This window comes from Ailuropoda melanoleuca, chromosome 9 (assembly GCF_002007445.2).
Source record: "Ailuropoda melanoleuca isolate Jingjing chromosome 9, ASM200744v2, whole genome shotgun sequence".
In the NCBI taxonomy this organism is placed as follows: Eukaryota; Metazoa; Chordata; class Mammalia; order Carnivora; family Ursidae; genus Ailuropoda; species Ailuropoda melanoleuca.
The window spans coordinates 1,702,447-1,722,172 of NC_048226.1; the positions used below are offsets into that span (position 1 = coordinate 1,702,447).

Genomic DNA, 19,726 nt, shown 5'->3' on the forward strand with positions numbered 1-19,726 from the left:
TCAGGCTCTAACCTGGGGAGTTAACCTCAGTGAACCTCATAGCTTCCGCTGCCTCGGGCATCCCCAGCTCCTGTCACCTGAGGATCAGTGTCTGGTGACCACTGTTTTATGCATTTTCTCTGTGTTACCTGCTTCGGGGAGGAGCAGAAATTGGGCCCCTATTTCTCTACCTTGGCTAGATGCCTCCTGCCTAACCTTTTTGAGTCAGGCTGATATTTACTCTGAAATCCTGAGCCTGGCCTCGGCCTCCAACTACAAGGCCCCATCTCCTCTTGCTCCCGTCTGAGCCCCAGACTCTGCCAACCTGTCCTTGCACCTGCAAATCCCACTGTGTGACGCATTGGGAACTGCTCGCTGCTGAGAGTTGCTGAACACCTGTTCAAAGTATTTCCCCCTGGCTTCCCCTTCTGCTGTTGCTCGGCTGCTCTCGCAGTGCTGGCCTGGCCCGTGCTGACGGCAGCAGGGGAAACGGAAGACAGCAAAGATCTCGGATCCTTCCCTACAGAATGTGGCTGCAAGCAGTTTCTTTCATTCCCGTGTTTGTTTCGTTCATCCTGCTTTTGGCCGAACGCGGCATTCTAAGCTCCATAAGGTCAGGGATCTTGTTTTGTTCACGGATACATCCCAAGAGCCGAGGATATCACTGGGCACACAGGGGATACACAGTATTTGCTGAATTGCTTATTTCTGGATTTCCCTCTCTCGCTGCCAGAAGCACTTCAGCTTTTTCTTTCTATCTGATGGAAAGGACTGTATTGTTCTAGGTCACCGACCCGCTCCCTGGCCTTGGGGTTAGAGCCCCCATGCACTCCGAGTAATGGCAGAAGGGCCTGCAGAAGAAGGGAAGCCTGCAGAAGAAGGGAAGCCTCCAGATTGCTAAACGAGGAGACATGAGCAGGTAAGTCAAAGATACTCTCCACCCTACTTTAGGCCTGGTGCTCGCTGCGACAGACAGACTTCTTTGATGTGGAGTAAGTCCGAGATAAAAGCCAAGCCTTTCCTAGTAACAATATGGGGCCTGCAGCCATGAGAGAATTAGCTAATTAACACTGGAATGAGATATCGGTGCGGCTAAAATGAACCAGCATGCTGGCAGGGGAGTGAAGATGGGTCACCCAGACGTTGCCCATGGGGACAGGAAACGGTACAGCCACTCAGAGGTCATTTGGGGGGTCTTTTCAAGACTACAGGTGGGTTTACTGCGGCCCAGCAGTTGCAGTGTTGGACTTTCGTCCCGGGAAAATGAAGACTTATTTTTTTCACCCAAGAATTTGTAAATGAATGTTCCTGACAGTTTTATTTATAAGTAAAAAGTGTTCACCAGTGGATAAAAACAAACCAAAAAACCCCAAACCACTCTGTTACATCCATACCATAGAATGCACTCAGCCACAAAAGGGAACAAGGTTTGATTCACAGGACGACTTGGCCGATCCCCAGGGAAGTCGTGCTGAGTGACAGGACACCTGCTGCTTGATTCTAGCGACTGTGAGAATTACAGTCCAGGGACAGGGAATGGGCAGGCGGTTGCGGGGTTTAGGGAGGGACAGGTGTGGCTGTGGAGGGCAACGAGAGCCAGGCTCTTGGTACAGCTGGGCCCCCTATACACACTCATACACACACACACACACACACACACACACACACTCACATGAGTGTATCTAGAACTGGTGAAATGTGACTGAGCTCTGGACCCCGGGTCCCTCTCTCGGTTACGATGTGGTCCTATGGCTGTAACAACACGTCAGATGTAACGAGGGGGCAGGAGAGAGAAGGAGGCCTCCAACCTCCCTGCACGTTTCTTTGCAACTCCTAGGAATCTATCATTCTTTCAAAATAGAAAGTTCGGGGGGCGCCTGGGTGGCACAGCCGTTGGGCGTCGGCCTTCGGCTCAGGGCGTGATCCCGGTGTTGTGGGATCGAGCCCCACGTCAGGCTCCTCTGCTATGAGCCTGCTTCTTCCTCTCCCACTCCCCCTGCTTGTGTTCCCTCTCTCGTTGGCTGTCTCTCTCCCTGTCGAATAAATAAATAAAATCTTTAAAAACAAAAAAAAAACCAAAATAGAAAGTTCGTTTTTAAAGGGGGCTTCGGTATAGCATAAATGCAGTGTGTTCCTAAATGACATAATGCTTCGGCAGCTCTCGTTCTGCCCTTTGTTCCTTCCTGTCGTGCTAATGTGCACGTGCTCCCAACGCTCGAGAAGCCCAAGAGGGAACCATCATTTTTGGGGGCAGACATGTATTAAGCTGTGTCCGATGACACCGCTATCAAGGAATATCTGGCCTGGAAAGTGTCCACTGGCTTTGGAGTTTTGGAGTCACTGGGGACCCAGCACGTGAAAGTCCAGTGGGGCAGCAGAGGCAGGAGTCAGGCGCCCTTTCCGTGAGGACGAACCCCTGCAGGCAGGACGCAGACGCCAGGAAAAACCGCTAGCCTGGTTGCCAGCATGTGATTACAAGGCGGCACTTAGATTTCAGAGCCGAGGCTCCAGCAGTGGGCCGAACGGGAGGCTGGCTCCACGGGCCCCAGGGGCTGGGCAGAGCCTTCAGGTGGGCGTCACCGCAGTGGGGCGGAGCGGGGGTGAGGCTGCGCAGGCCCCGCCGGACGCTTCCTACCGCACAAGCACCTGCTCGAGGACGCGCACTGCTCGCTGTGCAAACCCACAAGGGTCCTAACTCGCATGCTCCCCCACGCTGCACTTGGCCTCAAAGAATTGCATTATACAACTGTCTGAAGAATAAAAGGTGGGACCTACATGGGCTGTTCTTCCTCCGCTAAGTGGTCATTATTGATCTCGGTGATATAGCACCGGCCCCACAGGGCCTAGAAAAGACCATTGCAAGTTTCTCACTGCCGTCTGTGAGAGGTCATAAGCCAAGCAGATCTACGGGTACACCCCCCATCCATTCATCTAGGACCTGGGAATTTATTATTCAATAGAGGGGAAAGCTAAATCCACAAAATTCGTCATTTCAGTTCCATGTATGTTATAGGGTAACAAATTTCAGACCAGCTATGAATATTCTGATGTATTTATCCCTCCTTCTGTACCCCCTCTCGACTTGGGTAGCAGGAAGAGCCCCTGTCTATCCTGCTGCTAGTGGGGAGTAGAAAAGTGCCTCAGAAAGAAATGGAAGGATCACATAAAGACACAAAGAAACAACAGTCAAGGTACTTCGCAAGATCCGGCCTTTACCGAAGGTTTAAAAGCATTTTCTAGGTATTCTAGGATCTAGAATTCAAAAGTAAGAAGCCAAGCTTGGAGAGCTGAGTGGAGTTTTAACTTCCATCGAGGAAGGAAGACTCAAGATGACCTAATAGTCATCCTTCCCCAACAGTGATCTGAACCTGTGGGGGGCTCTGAATATGTCACCCCAACATAGGCCACTTCAGCATATAGATTATTTTTGAATTACAGGTGTTTGAGAAACAGCAGGTGCAAGAAGGACACTCGGCCCCTCCTTTGCCCCTTGAAAGCAGGAGGTAAATTTCCCGTGTGAAAGCTACTCTCTCTGGACAGGAGGGTAGAGGGTCTCTCTCACCAGACACAGCGAATTGAGGACCAAGGAGGCTTCAGGAATAAACCTCGTGACTTCACCATTTACTACCCACAGCCCAAACCCCTTGTCTCGTCAGTTCTTCACAGGCGTAGTGTTTCTTTCTCTAAAGGGTATCAAAGCTCTCTGCTCTGGTTACTTCTTTGAGCCTCACATCTTCATGGGGCTCCCGTCCGTACGTGTGCACATAAGTGATTTATTTTCCTCCTGTTACCCTGGCTTTTTATTAAGGGGTGTCTCAGCCAAGGATCTAGGAGACTAGCGGGTAATGATTTTTCCTTCCCTCCACACCCAAAGGGAAGTAAGAGATTATCCAGCAGACCAGAGAGGAGACAAGGAATGGGCAAGCCTGCTGTACCGATGCTGTGATCTCGCGGAACCCTGCCATGGTGTGGTGACCGTCCTGGGGGTTCGTGGGTGTCCCAGCAGGGCTGGGCCTCCTTCATAGCAAAGCCGCTCAGCACTTAACCCTAAGGCCAGCAATGGTCAGGCTGGGCCGAGGACATGTAGGAGCCCCTTGGTCCCACAGGGGTTGCAGAGAGGCTAGGAAGCTGGTGGCTCTCAGAGGTGTGGGGTCAGAACGAGGATGACACAGGGAGCATAGACCCCTGGTGACCAAAGCTAGGGACCATGGACATCATCTGCCGATGCCAGCTCCCAGAGTTCAACACCACGTACTCTGAGCCTCAACACAACAGAGGATGGCACGAAGGAAATGAGACCACCTTGGGAAAGCTGAGACGGGCGGGGGGCGGGGGAGTTGAATTAGACCCAAAAGATACTTTTAAACCAAAACTGAGTGAAAGATGGCGTCCTACCATCTATGGAACCCGCTGAGTCCAGTCCCAGGAAGTAAAGCTGTGTTTGTACACAGACAACGTGTGGGTCCTCATACGCTGTCACGAGGAGCTGTCTGGTGGCCACGACGAGTGATCTGTATGAGAAAGGTGGGGTGACCCTCACAAGTGTGCCAGCGTGCGTGTGGAGAGCAAAGCATTCAAAATTATCTGGAGGTGGGAACTCAGAGGGCTGCCTCCCCTGACTTCCACACTGCCCCCCTGAACACAGCCCTGGTGAATGGACGGCACCTTGCTTACCCCACTGCTGCTCCTTGGCGGGAAGAGGGCACTTTCCAGTGTGTTCTGGAGACCTCGGACTGGCCACTCAGCCCATTGTTCCTGGACCTTCCTTTGGAAGAGGAGCAGCGTTGACCCCAAATGCCCCACCAGGCACCTCACTCGTATCCTCCTCCAGGCTGACCTCTGAAGGACTCGGGATTTTCTCCAAAGTTCCGCTCAAATGCTCTGAGCTGTTGTGCTGTGTGGCCCAGCCTCACTACTGGCCCTCCCCATCATCCCGTGGGCCCGTCAACCCTGACGGCTCGGGGCTTTCTGTGTCCTCCACACTGGCTGCCGGAGGGACCGCCACAGGTGGTGGCTTCCACAGCAGAGATGGGTTTTCTCACATCGGAGGCCGGATGTCCGAGATCCACGTGTGGCAGGGCTGGGTCCTGGTCCCGGCTTGCAGGTGGTGGCCTTCTCTGCCCAGGTCCTCCGTGTGTGCAGGGAGGGAGGTCCCCGGTGCCTCTTCCTTTTCCTGCGAGGACACCAGTCTCAACCCGAGCTATCTCCCCAGGGCTCTCACTGTCTGTGCTCAGTCCCCCTGGGGCTAGGGCTTCCGCAGAGGAACTCAGGGGAACAGAACTCAGTCCATAGCACTGAATGCACTTCCAAGCCCTTGCCCACCTTCCCCCCCCCACCGCCCCAGGCCTGCATCGGTTTGCTTCCTCGGCCCCATCCCAAACCCAAGCCGATTTCCAGCCGTCCCCAGCCCTGCTGACCCAGGAGAGGTCTCCCGTGTGATACCCTTCACCACGCCACGAGCCTCTCTGAGTGCATTTTCTGCCATCTGTGAGCTTACACCTGCTCCCTTTGCAGACCCGGAGCTCGCTGAAGGGCAAGGGCAGGTTTTACTCCACGTTAACCGTCCCGGTGCCTGACATCGGTGGCTCAATAAATATTTGCCGAGCTTCATCCCAAAGGTGAGGTCATGCTATCACTGAGGATATTTATTCAAAAGAATGAATGTGTCATCGGTTCCATTAGCTCCTCCTAAATAGATCTCTCCAGGACGCTTTGAGCCAGCAGAGCTGTGTTGGACTGTGTTTCTAAACGTGGGAGGTCCCAGGGGCTACTGTAACAAATTACCATGAATGCAGTGGCTTGAAACAACACACATTTATCTCTCATCTTTCTGGAGGTCGGAAGCCCAAAACCAGTCTCGCTGGGTTAAAATCAGGGTGTCAGCAGGCTGGTTCCGGGGAGAATCTGTTCTTTGCCTTTTCAGCTCCTGTGGGCGCCTGCCTTCCTCCCCTCCTGAACCCCTTCCTCAAAAGAGGCCCACCTCCTGTGTCCATGGTCACAGCTGCTACCAGTCCTGACCCTCCTGACCCCCTTCTCGAGGACTCTGCAATTGCACAGGGCCCACCCAGATGTCCAGGACGCTCTTCCCCTCTCGGGATCTTTAACTCCGTCACATCCGCTAAGTGTCTTTGCCAGGGAGGTACCACATTCACGGCTTCCGGGGTTGGGATGCACACATCTTTGGGGGACCATTGTCCAGCCTGTCTCGCCTGGCAAGAGGACGGAAGCCTCATGCAGTGGGGAGGGCTGTCATTATCAAACGGAGGCCCTCCTGCAGTGGGGGCTGCTCCCTGACTTTTCTCCTGCGGACAGAGCGGGAGCAGCCAGAACCCCGGATGTGTCAGGAGCGTGTCTGTGGGCCTCCAGTGGGTTCCCTACTCATTCTTGAACCCGGCATCTTCAGGTGTAGACGAGAATGCCACAGTGCTGCTCTGGACACAGGGAGCTGATGCCTGTGGGAAATGCTGTGCTCACCTGGGAACCTGCCTCCTGCCATCCGTGCGCCCCTCGCCTACGTCAGCCCTGGTGATGAAGCGTGCGCCCCTCTCTCTTACCCGCCACGCTGTGAGCGCTAAGTTTGACCGCAATTGAGTAGGCTTAGGGGTGGAGGCATTGTGTCCTCCCCTGCGGACGTAAATGAGGGCCTCTTGAATTCAAAACGCAAATGACTCACATTTGCAGTGCAATTCAGGCATGCCTGGTCTCCCCGTCATTGTCAAGGTCTGTGGGAACCCCGGTCCACGCACATGCATGCACACGGCTTGGCTGTCAGCACCACCCCAGGACATGTGGGCCCGCTAGACGATGTTCAACTCGGTCGGCAAACATGGAGTGACCCGCATGAGGACATGAGCCCAGGCAGATGGAGAGTGCCGCAGAGAGAGAGAAGTCCCTCGGCCAACTCAAGAGTTCCTGGCCCATCCCTTCGAGCTCATCCTCCACAGTGGGGCTCGAAAAGCAGGTATTTACGCGTGCACATCCGATTGACCCGCATCTCTTCTTAGAGCCTTTCCTGGCTCCCCCTGCTGCCCCCCCAGGAGTCCGTTCTCTTTCACATGGCCTTGAGGCTTGCCCTTAGAAGCCCACTTGTCACCCCAGCCCCAGCTGCTCCCTCCCTCACCCACTGCCCTCCACTCAGCTAATCCTGCAGGTTCATGGTGCCTCTGGTGGTCATGCCCTTGACCGTTGACCGTGCAGCCCTTCTGCTTCTGACGCTGACCCCTTAATGACTGGCCCTTTACATCTCAGCTTAGGTGTGACCCGTCTGGGAAGCCTTCTCTGGCCCCCCGGGCCGCTTGGGGCGTTCCAGCTGCACACTCATACAGTTCTGATGCATGGAAGTATCTGGGGGCATTTCCCACCGGATGGTCCCCTTAAGGAACAATGATCATGTCCCACTCACCTCTGTATCTCCCATGTGTCATACTGTGCTTGGCACCCAGTAGAGGAACTGAATTAAAATGAGTTCAAGAAATTTGCATCCCAGCAGAAGATGCCAAGTTCACCTGCCCGATGCTCTTGTAAAGGTGGGCTCAGCTCATCATTTACCCGATGTCCATAAAACAGCCTATGGGCTCTGCGGTTTATAAAAATCTCCCTTGGTGGTAGCTAAACTGTTAAGCCAGCAAGTCCAGAACTTCAGAAACTACCAGAAAAGGGCAGATATGACGGAAGCTGGTATTCATTACTCACCACTGACATTTGTTTTTCAGCCAAACCGGGTTTCTTGATTAATGGTTTTGTAAAACATTTGGGGAAAATATAAAAACAAATTAGTGTGATGTTCTCCGATTCCCAAAGCCCCGCCAACCATATCTGTAACATATTGGCAGTTTGGCAACTGACGAGCATCTCTCTTCCCTGCCCAAGTCTTTGGAGTCCCGGAGAGACATTCAACAGCCTGATTGGAGGCCAGAGTCCTGCTGAAGTGCACATTGATGTCACTGACCCCAGGGAGACACCACATGGGACAGTCACCCTCTCCTGCTGAAGGCTGATACGTAATCCCAGAGAGCTCTACATGCATTTCTTCATTTCCTTTCTTTCCTGAACTCAAATGACATTGAAATTGAGGAAGTTAAAAAACAACAGTGTTTTTCCTACCAAGTTTTGGACTTGGTTGATACACACAGCAGTCGGGTTTCTTGCAGCGTTCAATAGGAGCTACCATTTGTTGACCCTGAATGTGCTGTAATGTATCCGTCACAGTAGCCCGGTGAGGTCACGGTCGTAATCCAGTTTAGAGACGTGGAAGCTGAGCCTCATCCCAACTAACTCTACCACAGGACCACTGAGTGACAGAGCGGTGATTTGAACTTCCTTCCACTTCGACTTCAAAGCCCATGCTCTTGGCTACTGTGTGCCATGTCTGAGTCCTCTCACTCCGCCCCTTGACCCATGCGTTCTCTGATTCATATAATTCTAGCATTCGCAGTCATCTGATACACCACCTTTCTAAATATCATCAACATTCCTGCGAAAGCAGCAAGTCCCTTGCCTCCCAAGGCAGCATGCTCCAGCTCCACTCAGAAACGGCTGTGAGCAAAGTCTTCTCCGTGTTGAGTCAAATCTACGATGGCTCCACTGATTAGTACTGTTTTTGAGCCTGGGAGCCCCATTTAACAGTCTTCCACAAGATGGCCTTCAGAATGTCTGAAAGCAATGTTCCCAATCCTGGGCTGCACCAGGACACAGGACTGAGCCCTGGGATTCGATGAGGGGCCAGCACGGAAGCTGGATGGAGACGGGACCGGCCATGAGTATGTTCATGGCACACAGCACTGCTGCTTCTCCGCCTAAGGTCCTTCTTGAGCCAACATCCAAATTCTCCATCTGCCAAGTTTTTCTCAAATGGACTTGAAGAAATTGAGGTGCTTTTCTCCCCTTGGGACTAAGGTAGGAATAACTACTCTCCTAGTGGTGGTCTCGCGACACAGAGTGATGAGGAAGGGTCCTCACAGGGTGAGAAGCTACAACACAGGCTCAGTGGGGACAGTCACTGGGTCTGTCCCATCCTCTTGCTGTATCCAGAGTGTCCCTCATGGAAACACAGTGGCCACACCTAACCAGTGATTCCCAAACACCGTTCCTATCCAGCAAGGCGAGGTCTACCGTCTTGGAAGTGATGGTTATGACTTGGCTCTTCCTTCCCTTCTCTCTCTTCTGTTGCTGCTGGCATTAGTGAAAAAGAACTTAAAACAGAGATGACAAAGTCCAGAGAGGAAATATTTTTAGGCTTTGGGGGCCATACAGTTTCAGACACAGCACTACTCTTCCACTGTAGCAAGAAGGCAGCCATGGACAAATGGGTATAGTGATCAACAAAACTTTAATTTCAGACACCGAAATTTGACTTTTATATAATTTTAGTTTCAAAAACATTACCTATGTTTTTCAAATATTTAAAAATTTAAAAATTATTCGTAACTTGCCAGCCATACATAAAACAGGCAGAAGATCATATTTGGCCCATGCGCCATAGTTTTCAGACCGTTGGTCTAGAATGTTTGCTGATCCCAGTTGTCAGCCAGGGTGAGAGACTCTGGACCATAGGATCTGCCAAGGGCTGTGGCCTCCAGACTCTGAATTTGGGCCATGTGGAATGTATGTCCTTGATGACTCCTCTGGAGATAATGTCCATCCTGTCTCCGCATGGTTTCTTCCTCTGAAGCCTCACTCCTCTGCCCATGGCCGTGCCAAGCCCAACATCGGCTGCCTCATCACATCCCTTTGCGTCTTCACTTTGTAGTGTCCCTCCTTGCAAGGCTTGGCTTGCACAAGAGGAATATCTGACAGCTGTCTTGAGCTTTGACTCATGGCTGCAAAAGGGAAAATGCCTGAAAATTAATTTCGTAGTGGAGGAAATATGATGAAGGAAAGACGGGAAGTTTTAGGAACAATAGTAGTTTAATGGAAAGCGAGGCACTCGGGGAAGCTGGAGCGAACCGAGAGTTGGAACAGGCCATTGAGTTGGATCAGTTGAGGACAGAGTAGATCTTCTTTGAACTAAAAACAGTTATTTTCCAATCTTACAAATATTTCTTAAACTCAGTCTAATAACTTTTGGTGTTATGATAGAGTTTTTGTAAAAACCCAGAGCTACTTTTAAATATTATTTTAAGTTGTTTGCAGCAAGTTGTTTTTCTTAATCTGGAAGTGGGAGTTTTGAGTTTTGCTAAATATTGTTATTTCTCTCAAATCCTTTGTTTGTCTTAGGAAAGTCCCAGGGCTCTTGTTCCTGTTTGCGTGTTGGCTTAGTTTGTCAAAGTGGCTTGGTTGAACTCCTTTTTCCCCATTTTATGTGCTGCTTGGGAAAAGGAAGACCACACAGTTGAGGTCACTAGCCAACAGGTCAGTGAACTCTCCTTCACTGCTCCATACCCGGGAATAGGCATAAGTCTCCCCAGGCACTGTGGCAGGAAGGTGGGGTGAGGGGTGCAGAGCAGACACAAGTCAAACCTCACAGCTCAGAAAAACACAAAGCAAACCAGAGTACCTATGTCCACTGTGTTCAGACCCACAAGTTTGAGGAAGGAAAGACACAAGCTTCCAAGTTGTCCGCAAAGTGATTACATGAATCACACATTAGCTCCATTGTAAATATACGTTAGTCATAGATTATGGCAGATGTCGAAGAGCTTGCAGACATATGGCCATTCACAACACATAATTGGTTCTTGGTTTTCTTTTTTGTCCTTTATTTTTTTAAAAAGATTTTATTTATTTATTTGACAGAGAGAGAGAGAGACAGCCAGCCAGAGAGGGAACACGAGCAGGGGGAGTGGGAGAGGAAGAAGCAGGCTCCCAGCGGATCAGGGAGCCTGATGTGGGCCTCAGTCCCCGGACCTGGGATCATGCCCTGAGCCGAAGGCAGACTCTTAACAACTGAGCCACAGGTGCCCCCACATAATTGATTCTTAAGAATATTTTATTGGGGGCGCCTGGGTGGCGCAGTTGGTTAAGTGTCTGCCTTCAGCTCAGGTCATGATCCCAGGGTCCTGGGATCGAGTCCTGCATCGAGCTCCTTGCTCAGTGGGGAACCTACTTCTTCTCTCTCTCCCCTTGCTTGTTCTCTCTTTCTCTGACAAATAAATAAATAAAATCTTTATTAAAAATATTTTATTATATAATAAATATCAAAAAGCATAAAAATACACAGACAATAATTAATTAAAATTATCCAGTCCTCAAACAATTAAACGTAGAAGAATTACGATATGATCCAAAAATTCGAATTTAAGGCATATATTCAAAAGAATTGAAACCAGAGACTCAAACAGATATGTCCACACTCATGTTCATAGCAGCCTTATTCACAATAGTAAAAAAGTGAAAACAACCCAAGTGTCCACACACAGATGAGCAGATAGATGAACATGTATACCCACGATGGAATATTATTCAACCTTAAAAAGGAAGGAGTTGCTGCAACATAGAGGAACTTTGAAGACAATATGCTAATGAAATAAACTAAAGATAAAAATATCGTATGACCTCACTTATATGAGCTAACAAGAGTAATCAAATTAATAGAGACAGAAAGTAGGATGGTGGTTACTGTTTATTGGGCACAGAGTTTCACTTTGGGAAAATGGAGTTCTGGAGACAAATGCCCAGCAAGGGGAATGTATTTAATGCCACTGAGCTGCACATTTAAAAATGGATAAAATGGTAAATTCCATGTGATGGATAGTTTATCACAAGAAAACATTATCTATTAATAAAAGAAGTACGAAACTTATACTCCGAAAACCGTCAGAGTTGTTGAAGGAAAGTGTAGAAGACCTGAATAAACCAAAAGTGTCTTGTGCTCATGACCTGGGAGATGTGACTAACGGTTAGGATGGCGGTACAGATTGAATCTGTACAAAGTAATCCACACATTCAATGCAGAGCTTATAAAAATTGGAGTCAACTTCTTTGCAGAAATAGACAAGCCAATTCTAAAATTTATATGGAAATTTGAGGGCCTCAGAATAGCCCAAAACTTTCTTTTAAGATTTTTATTTTTAAGTTATCTCCACACCCAACATGGGGCTTGAACTCACAACCCCGAGATCAAGAGTCACATGCTCCACTGACTAAGCCAGCCAGGTGCCCCTAGCCAAAGCATTTTTAAGAAGAGAGCAAAATTGGAAAACTCAGACTTCCCAATTTTAAACTTACTGTGAAACTATAATACTGAAGAAACCGGTGTGGTACCAGCCTCTGGATAGACACAGAGGCCAATAGAATAGAACTGAGAGTCCAGAAATTTGCCCTCACGCTTACAGCCAATTGGTTTTCCACAAGAGTGCCAAGACCATGCAACATGGGAATGAATAGTCTTTCAACAAATGGTGCTGGACAACTGTATATCCACATGCAAAAGCAAAAGTTGGATCCCTACCTCACACCAGATCCAAAAGTTAACATGGATCAAAGATCAAATGTAAGCACTAAAACAAAACTGCCATACACTGTTAGCGGGATTATAAAATGGTATAGAGACTTAGGAAAAGAGTCTGGCAGTTCCTCAAGAGACACAGAGTTACCATAGGACCCAGCAGTTCCACTCCTAGGAACACACCCAAGAGAAATGCAAACATATATCCACATGCAAACTTGTACATGAATGTTCATAGCAGCATTATTCATAACAGCTGAAAGTGGAAATAACCCAAATTTCAATCAACTGATGAATGAATAAACACAATTATATGATATATCTACACAATATAATATTATTTGGTCATAAAAGTAATGAAGAAGTACTGAGTCAAGCTACAACATGGATGAACCTGGAAAGCATTATTCTAAATGAAAGAAGCCAGACACGAAAGACCACATATTGTATGATTTCACTTGCATGAAATGTACAGCATAGACAAATCTGGAGAGACAGTGTTGGTTACTGCTTGCCTAGGGCTAGGTGGAAAATGGAGAGTGACTGCTAATTTTACAGGGTTTCTTTTGGGGTGATGAAAATATTCAAAAATTGATTGTACTAATGGTTGCACAACTGTGAAAATACTAACATCATTGAATTGCGTACTTTAAATAGATGAAATTTTTAGTATGTGAATTATATCTCCAAAGCTGTTAACAACAACAACAAAAAACTATCCATAACTATTGTTAGCATTCTGGTATACATCTTCACAGCCTCTTTTCCATATATGTATACATTTTTAAATAAAATTAAAAATTTCATGTTGTATAGCCTGTATTTTTCCCAACTATATATTTTCATATCGTTAGTCTTCTACAGAATTCTTTTTGCAAAAGTAGTTTTCTTTTTTTTTTTGCCAATTTTTAAAAAAAGATTTTATTTATTTATTTTAGAGAGAGCATGAGCGGGGGAAGGGCAGAAAGGGAGTGAGAAGCAGACTCCTCACTGAGCAGGGAGCCCCATGCAGGGCTCGATCTCAGTACCCTAGGATCATGACCTGAGCCAAAGGCAGTCACTTAACCAACTGAGCCACCCAGATTCCCCCTTAAGTTATTTTATTGCATTTCATTTTGTAGATGGACTGTCACTTATTTAATCAATTATACTGTAGTTGGACTTTTATTTTGAACTACTTTTTTATATAACGTTGTTTCAGGTAAATTTCTTTGCCGTCTGTAATTGTTCCTTGGAATAAATTCTAGAATCAAGAATTATGATAGAATTATATGCACATAAATGTTTTTTGAAACATAATACCAAATTACTCTTCAAAAAGGATATACCTTGCATATGAAAAGATGTTCAGCATTATTAGCCATTAGGGAAATACAAATCCAAACTATGAGATACCACTTCACATGCACTAGGATGGCTGTACTTGAAAAGACAGACAGTCCTAAGTGTTGACAAAGATGTGGAGACACCAGAACACTCATATGTTGCCATGGGGATGCAAAATGGGAAAGCCACTTTAGAAAGCTGGTTGACAGAATGCCTGGGTGGTTCAGTTGGTTCAGCATCTGCCTTCAGCTCAGGTCATGATCCCAGGGTCCTGGGATCAAGTCCCGTGTCGGGCTCCTTGCTCGGCAGGGAGCCTGCTTCTCCCTCTGCCTGCCACTCTTCCTACTTGTCCTCTCACACTCTCTCACTCTCTCTTGCTCTCTCTCTGGAAAATAAATAAATAAATAAATCTTAAAAAAAAAAGAAGGAAGACTGGTTGACAATTCTTCAAAGGTGGAAACACAGAGTTATCATAGAGTTCAATAATCCCATCCCTAGTTATATACCTGAGAAAGGAAAACATATACTCACACAAACTTCTTTTTTAACACAAAAACTTGTCTGTGAATGTGCACAGTAGCATTATTCATAATAGCCAAACAGTGGAAACCCCCCCAGATGCCCATCAACTAATAAATGAATAAACAAAAAGTGGTATATACGTACATGAAATATTTTTCAGCCACAAAAAGGAATGAGGTGCTGATACTTGCTCCAACATGGATGAACCCCGAAAGCATTACTGATGCTCAGGGAAAGAAGCCAGTCACAAAAGGCCACATATCGTTGGTTCCAAATATCTGCCGTGTCCAGAGCAGACAAATCCGTAGAGACAGAAAGTAGATTTGTGGTTGTGGGGAGCTAGGGGTAGGGAAGACGATGGGCTTTGGAGGGGGGGAAACCTGCTAGTGGGTATTGGAGTTTTTTCTGGAATGATGATGTTCTGGAATCAGATAGTAGCGATGGGTGTGCAACTTTGTGAATATAGTAAAACCCCTGAGCTGTATACTTTACCAGGGCGAGTCTGGGAATATATGAATTATATCTTAGCTAAGGAAAATAAGTCTGTACCTCTTTTTACTCCCAGTACTAGAACATGAAGGGTACAATTTCCTTGTACCCTTTACATCGAACTGGCATGTTTTTAATCCTTAATTTGATAAGCAAAATGTCTTTTCTTGGGTGTTTCCACTTGCATTCCTTTGATAATCAATGAAATGAAATTGCTTTTAATGTGTATTGACCATGTGGATTTCATATGTGCGAATCATCTATTCGCAGCTTTTGCCTGTTTGTCTCGTGGGTGCTCATTTTCTCTCCTATTAGTTCACGAGAATCCTTTATGTGTGAAGGATTTTAAATCCTGTACTCTTTTGTCATAAAGCTGCACGTATTTCCCAGTGATTAATTTACCTTTTGCTTTTTCTTATTCACTCACTCTTCACCCAGTGCTGACTGCGCCGCCCTGTGAGTTACTGTGAGTAAACACAGGTATGGAGTCTCCGTCACTCTTCTTCCTTACGTTTTCTCACCACGCTCATATGCTTAAAGACTCGTCGGCATGGATACCGACACATTTGTAAAATCTGGTTTTCTCTCAGGATCTCTGTTTTGTTTTGTTTTTACCTGCTGCTCCTATATGTGTGTGTGGCATGTTTCCGTGGTGGGGTGTGGGGAGCAGTGCCCGTTGCGGGGGGGGGTGCCCTGGGAGGCCAGGGGCCCCCCTCTCCTCACACTCAGCTCCAAAGATGCTTCAGGCACTGCGGGTGGGGCAGGGATGCCGACCTCAGTCCATTTTCTCCTCCCGACCAACCGTGTCACGAGAGCGAACATTTCTTATCTGCCAGTCACTGTGCTGAGTGCTTCTGGAGGAACCGGGTCACCTATGCCTCAGTGAGTCCTGCTGATAGACACCGTTGTACCGCCTCGGTTCGCAGATGAAGACGCTGGCTAACCAAGAATGCAGACACACCCGTCACTATTGCGGCTTGCTCAGATCCTGCGAAGCTGGAGAACGGGGAGGCAAGAGAGAAGGCTCCATCCACCTCTGAGATGCGATCGTGAGCATGGTTCCCTCGCGGGCGAGTGTATCCTGCATCCCACTCTGCCCTCTGCAGGCCCTGGCCGTGGCCTCCGCGGGCAGGACACGAACACACAGCCCTTGTCTTCAGGGAGGTCACGGTTTGATCGGACCCCTAGAGAATATATCCAGCATCCTTTTGCCTGCTTGTGACCTAATGAATCCTCCTACTCTTCCCCATACCTAACAGCAGAAATTACCACCAGCTTCTCTTACACCTCTTAATGGGCCAAAGACAAAATGCCTCTGGCTTCCCTTCGCCTTGGGCATGAGGGCTCAGGAAGCCGGCGCTGCTGTCCTGTCCTCATTCCTCCAGATCCCAGCCCACCAGCAACGTCCGTCTCCATGGTGACAGGGGTCAGGTACTGGGCCTGCCCTGAGGGAGCTGGTAATGACCTTCGGAGCAATAACTCTGCAGCTTGCTCCCTGTTCCCCGTGTCACTGGTGCCCTGAGCAGGAGGGGGGCGTGCACACTGGAGAAGGGGCTGGGAGGACCCGCACTCTCCCAGGGCCTGCGGCATCCTCAAGGCTGGAGGCATGCTCCACTTACTGCCCCTGCCTCTCCTGTCAGAAGGGGTGAGGCGGGCGGATTTCAATCATGCCTAGCCCGTGCTGCCAAAGGAGGTTAACCGAGCTGAGGCTGGCATGACTCTAATCACAGTGTGGTCCCTGGGCCAGCAGCATGAATCCAGAGAACTTGTTAGAAGGGCGACTCCTTAGGGCCCACCCTAAAGTGGACCCACTGAGACAAGAACTGGGGGGTAGCGGTGAGGACGGCAGTCCGCCTTCCCCTGGGCCCTCCTGATGCGAGTTAAAATTTTGAGGAGCACCGTTCGAAAGCGGTGGATCCCAAATGCATCTATCCTTTGGGGTCAGCTGAGAATTTCCAGAAGGTACTGATGGCTGTCCTGGTAGTGGGCTGGAAACAGTTCCCACCAGCTCGCAAGAGCGGATTTTTAAAATTTCAAAAAATCTGTGAGCCAGGCCCAGGTATTTAACACAGCCATCCCGTAAATCATATACAACCTTGCAGCTACATTTATTAAAAATAGGAGATATTCAAGACTCATCACTCCAAATGATCTTACTGTATTTTATTATGTCCGTTTTTATCTGCAGGACGAAAACACTGCGGAATGGTTTTGCCACCGAGCATCTCTTCCTGACTCTGCAGTCAGCGAAAGCAGGCAGGCGAAATAAATCCTGATGGGGTATTTATGCTACAGAAAGCAGCCAACTGCAGCTCAGCGCCCCCCCCCACCAGGGAGCCTGTTGTTAAGCTCCGGCCAGCGCACCCCTGCCGGAGCCCCACCCCCACCAGAGATGGTGGTGGAAGGGCTCTGCAGAGTGGCGGTGCTCTGGCATTAAAAGGAAAAACAGTCACAGGTGATTCTAACGTGCACCTAAGTTTGGGGACCGTCATTCTCTAGAAAGGCAGCTCCCGGCAGCCCCTGCAGGAGAGCACAGAGTGGGCAGCTCTTCCAGAGGCCGGGGCTCTCAGCGGGCAGGGTGTACTTGTCTCTCTGGGGGTCAAGTAGGTGAAGCGAAGTGTGGGTAGCTGGGAGGTGACTCAGAGGCCACCCGAGGAGCTCGCCTCCCATGCAAACCACCCCCGAGGCTGCTCAGCTCCAGATAAGCGTGGCCAGGTGTGGGATGCTGGCCCAGGGCTGCCAGGGCCTCTGGGGTTTTTTCAGAAAATCTGGATTTTGGGGGGACACCTCCCAATCTTCAGGAAACCACGGAGGCTAATCAAAACACATTTGCTGTCCAGCTTCTGCCAGCCACCCCCGATCTGAACCCTGGGCATAGCACGAGGGTACTAATGTGGAGCTCGGGAAGGGGTGAGTGACACCACGTGACAGAGTAAACCACTCTGGACAGCTGCTGAGCCGTCAGCCCGGCCGCCTCCCACCAGGAGCCTGGCCCTGCGCAGACACCGGCTTCTCTGTCTGCATCCCCTGGACAGAGCCGCCCCCTGGGGCCTGGGGAAGCAGGCGGGCATCGTTTGCAGATCTCGCCCTCCGAGGGGACAGCGTGCTCCAAATACAAGAACAGTTCGGACGCTCACAGGACTAAACGAAGAACCAGTGTTTGTGACAAACATCCTCCACGAGGACATCTAGCAATGGAAAGCTACGTGTGACGTGACCCCCACGGACCCCACGGCTTTGTGCGGGCGTCAGAGAAGCAGGCGTCCTGGCCGCACAGCCTCTGAGTGAGACCTGGAGATCTGCCCTCACTGCCAGTCCACGTCTCGACTTCTCACTGGACACGTCTCTGGTCCTGCTACTTTGGGCGGAGGTAAGTCACATCTGTCCACCGCAGCCACGGGGACACGTCCTGCCCCGCCTGCAGGAGCAACCAGACAGTGTGTGCGGCTTTGGAGAGGAGCCTGGCTGTCTCTTAGAAGCTGACAGCAGCCCAGTCCTCGTCCCATTCAGATGCAGATGTTTGTGAGGATACTGTCCGAGGTGTGCTTGGCGCCATCCTTGGGGCGCAGAGGTGGGGGTGGGTCCATGTCCTTCGGGGAAATGGAAGTTGCTCCGTGTGACCCACACAGGGCACTGAAGACAGCAGCTCTGCAAAAGCCAGAAGAGCAGATGCAGGGGGGAGGGGGCAGGGGGGGTTCCCCCTAGACGACAGAGCTAACAGGGCCATGGGGCTGCCCTGGAGTCTGGGATCTAGATCCATGATGTACGAGGAGGGGGCTTGTGGACCCCGGCCATGGGAGCCTGTACCCACGGTGCTGGTGTTGGGGGCGGGCAGCCAGCCAGTTCTCTCTCCCCCCCACCCCGTCCCCGCTGGCCCTGACACAGCCCGAGCTGCAGCCCCTGCCCCACCCACCATCTTGCTGTGGAGACGGTGCCATGCCCACTGGTGCTGTTGGCCCCCCAGCCTAAGCAGGAACTGGGAACCCCCCCCAGCCGCCCGCCTGCTGCTGCAGGAGCCCTGGCCAGGAAAGGCTGCTCTTCCTGCTGCCTTCCCGTGTCCTGCAGGTGCCCCCGCTCCACCAGGGACAGGCGGAGACCAGGGTGCAGCGTCTAAGTGCAGTGGTCAGGGTCCCAGCCTCCTGCCCCAAAGGGCAGCGCATGGGGCATGGGGCTGGGGGAGGGGGGCAAATGATGGGCACAGAGAGTGTGTGGAGCCTTCTAGGGCCTGAGACAGTGAAACAGAGACAGAAATGACCTCATGTCCACGCACATCAGGCAAGAGTGTGAGCTTGGAGAAAATTGACCCTGCAAATGCAGATTTCTGCGTGCCTTCTTTTTGTTCGCTCCGATGTTCACAGGTGTGGTTGCTTGGTTTCTCTCTAATCCAGCTCGTAGTGCAGAGCCCCTCTTTGTGATTTCCAGTGCTCCCTGTGATCTTTGTCCCGCACAGAGACTGGGGCCGGCATCAGCAGGGGACAGGGTGGTGGGGGTGGGGGGTGCTGCCACGGAAAGGCCCCCCAGGGCTCTGTGAATGGACCACGAGGCTGGTGCTGGAACTCTTCCAGCTGTCATTACTCCTGGTTCAGCATACCCTACGGAGAGCCAAGACTGGTTGCACATCGCTCTTTTTGTTAAAAAGGCGGGAAGCATAGCTTCCCTTTCCCTGGTTTTGAAGTGGACCTTCTCTGGCACTGAATTCTAAATGGGGTTTGTCATGTTCTGTGACAAGCCATTTCTCTGATGGGCTTCATAGCAAAGCTCCCTGGCTGCTTCTGGCAGAGGCGTCTGAGAGAAGCCAAGGGGCCAACAAAGCTCATGGGTGTTGATGGTAAGGCTCCGGTAGGTGCTTGGGAGTCTGGAGGAAGGACTCGTGTTCTGGGGAGCGTTCTCAGTGATGAGATGAGGTCCCCCAGGGCCCGCAAACCTCCTGGACGTGCCTGGGGCTGGATGTTGGGACGGGTGGCCAATGGTGGACTGAGGAGCAGGGCCCTGCCGAGCTGTGTCCTGCGGTTCCCATCGCTGCCT

The 19,726-nt window shown here is 50.1% G+C and overlaps 1 long non-coding RNA gene across 7 annotated transcripts in view; it reads left to right on the forward strand.

Annotated features, from left to right (window-relative positions):
- Nucleotides 1-768: 768 nt before the first annotated feature.
- Nucleotides 769-19,726, forward strand: part of LOC117803695 — a 47,472-nt gene continuing 28,514 nt past the window's right edge. For 2 of the 7 annotated variants that reach the window (XR_004627637.1, XR_004627636.1), the window contains exons 1-4: nucleotides 5,892-6,940; nucleotides 15,140-15,181; nucleotides 15,538-16,132; nucleotides 16,890-18,071. This is a non-coding gene — a long non-coding RNA (uncharacterized LOC117803695). Of the gene's footprint in view, nucleotides 899-5,891; nucleotides 6,941-15,139; nucleotides 15,182-15,537; nucleotides 16,133-16,889; nucleotides 18,072-19,726 lie in introns of those variants that run through there. The other 5 variants (XR_004627642.1, XR_004627640.1, XR_004627641.1 and 2 more) reach the window with 5 other exon arrangements.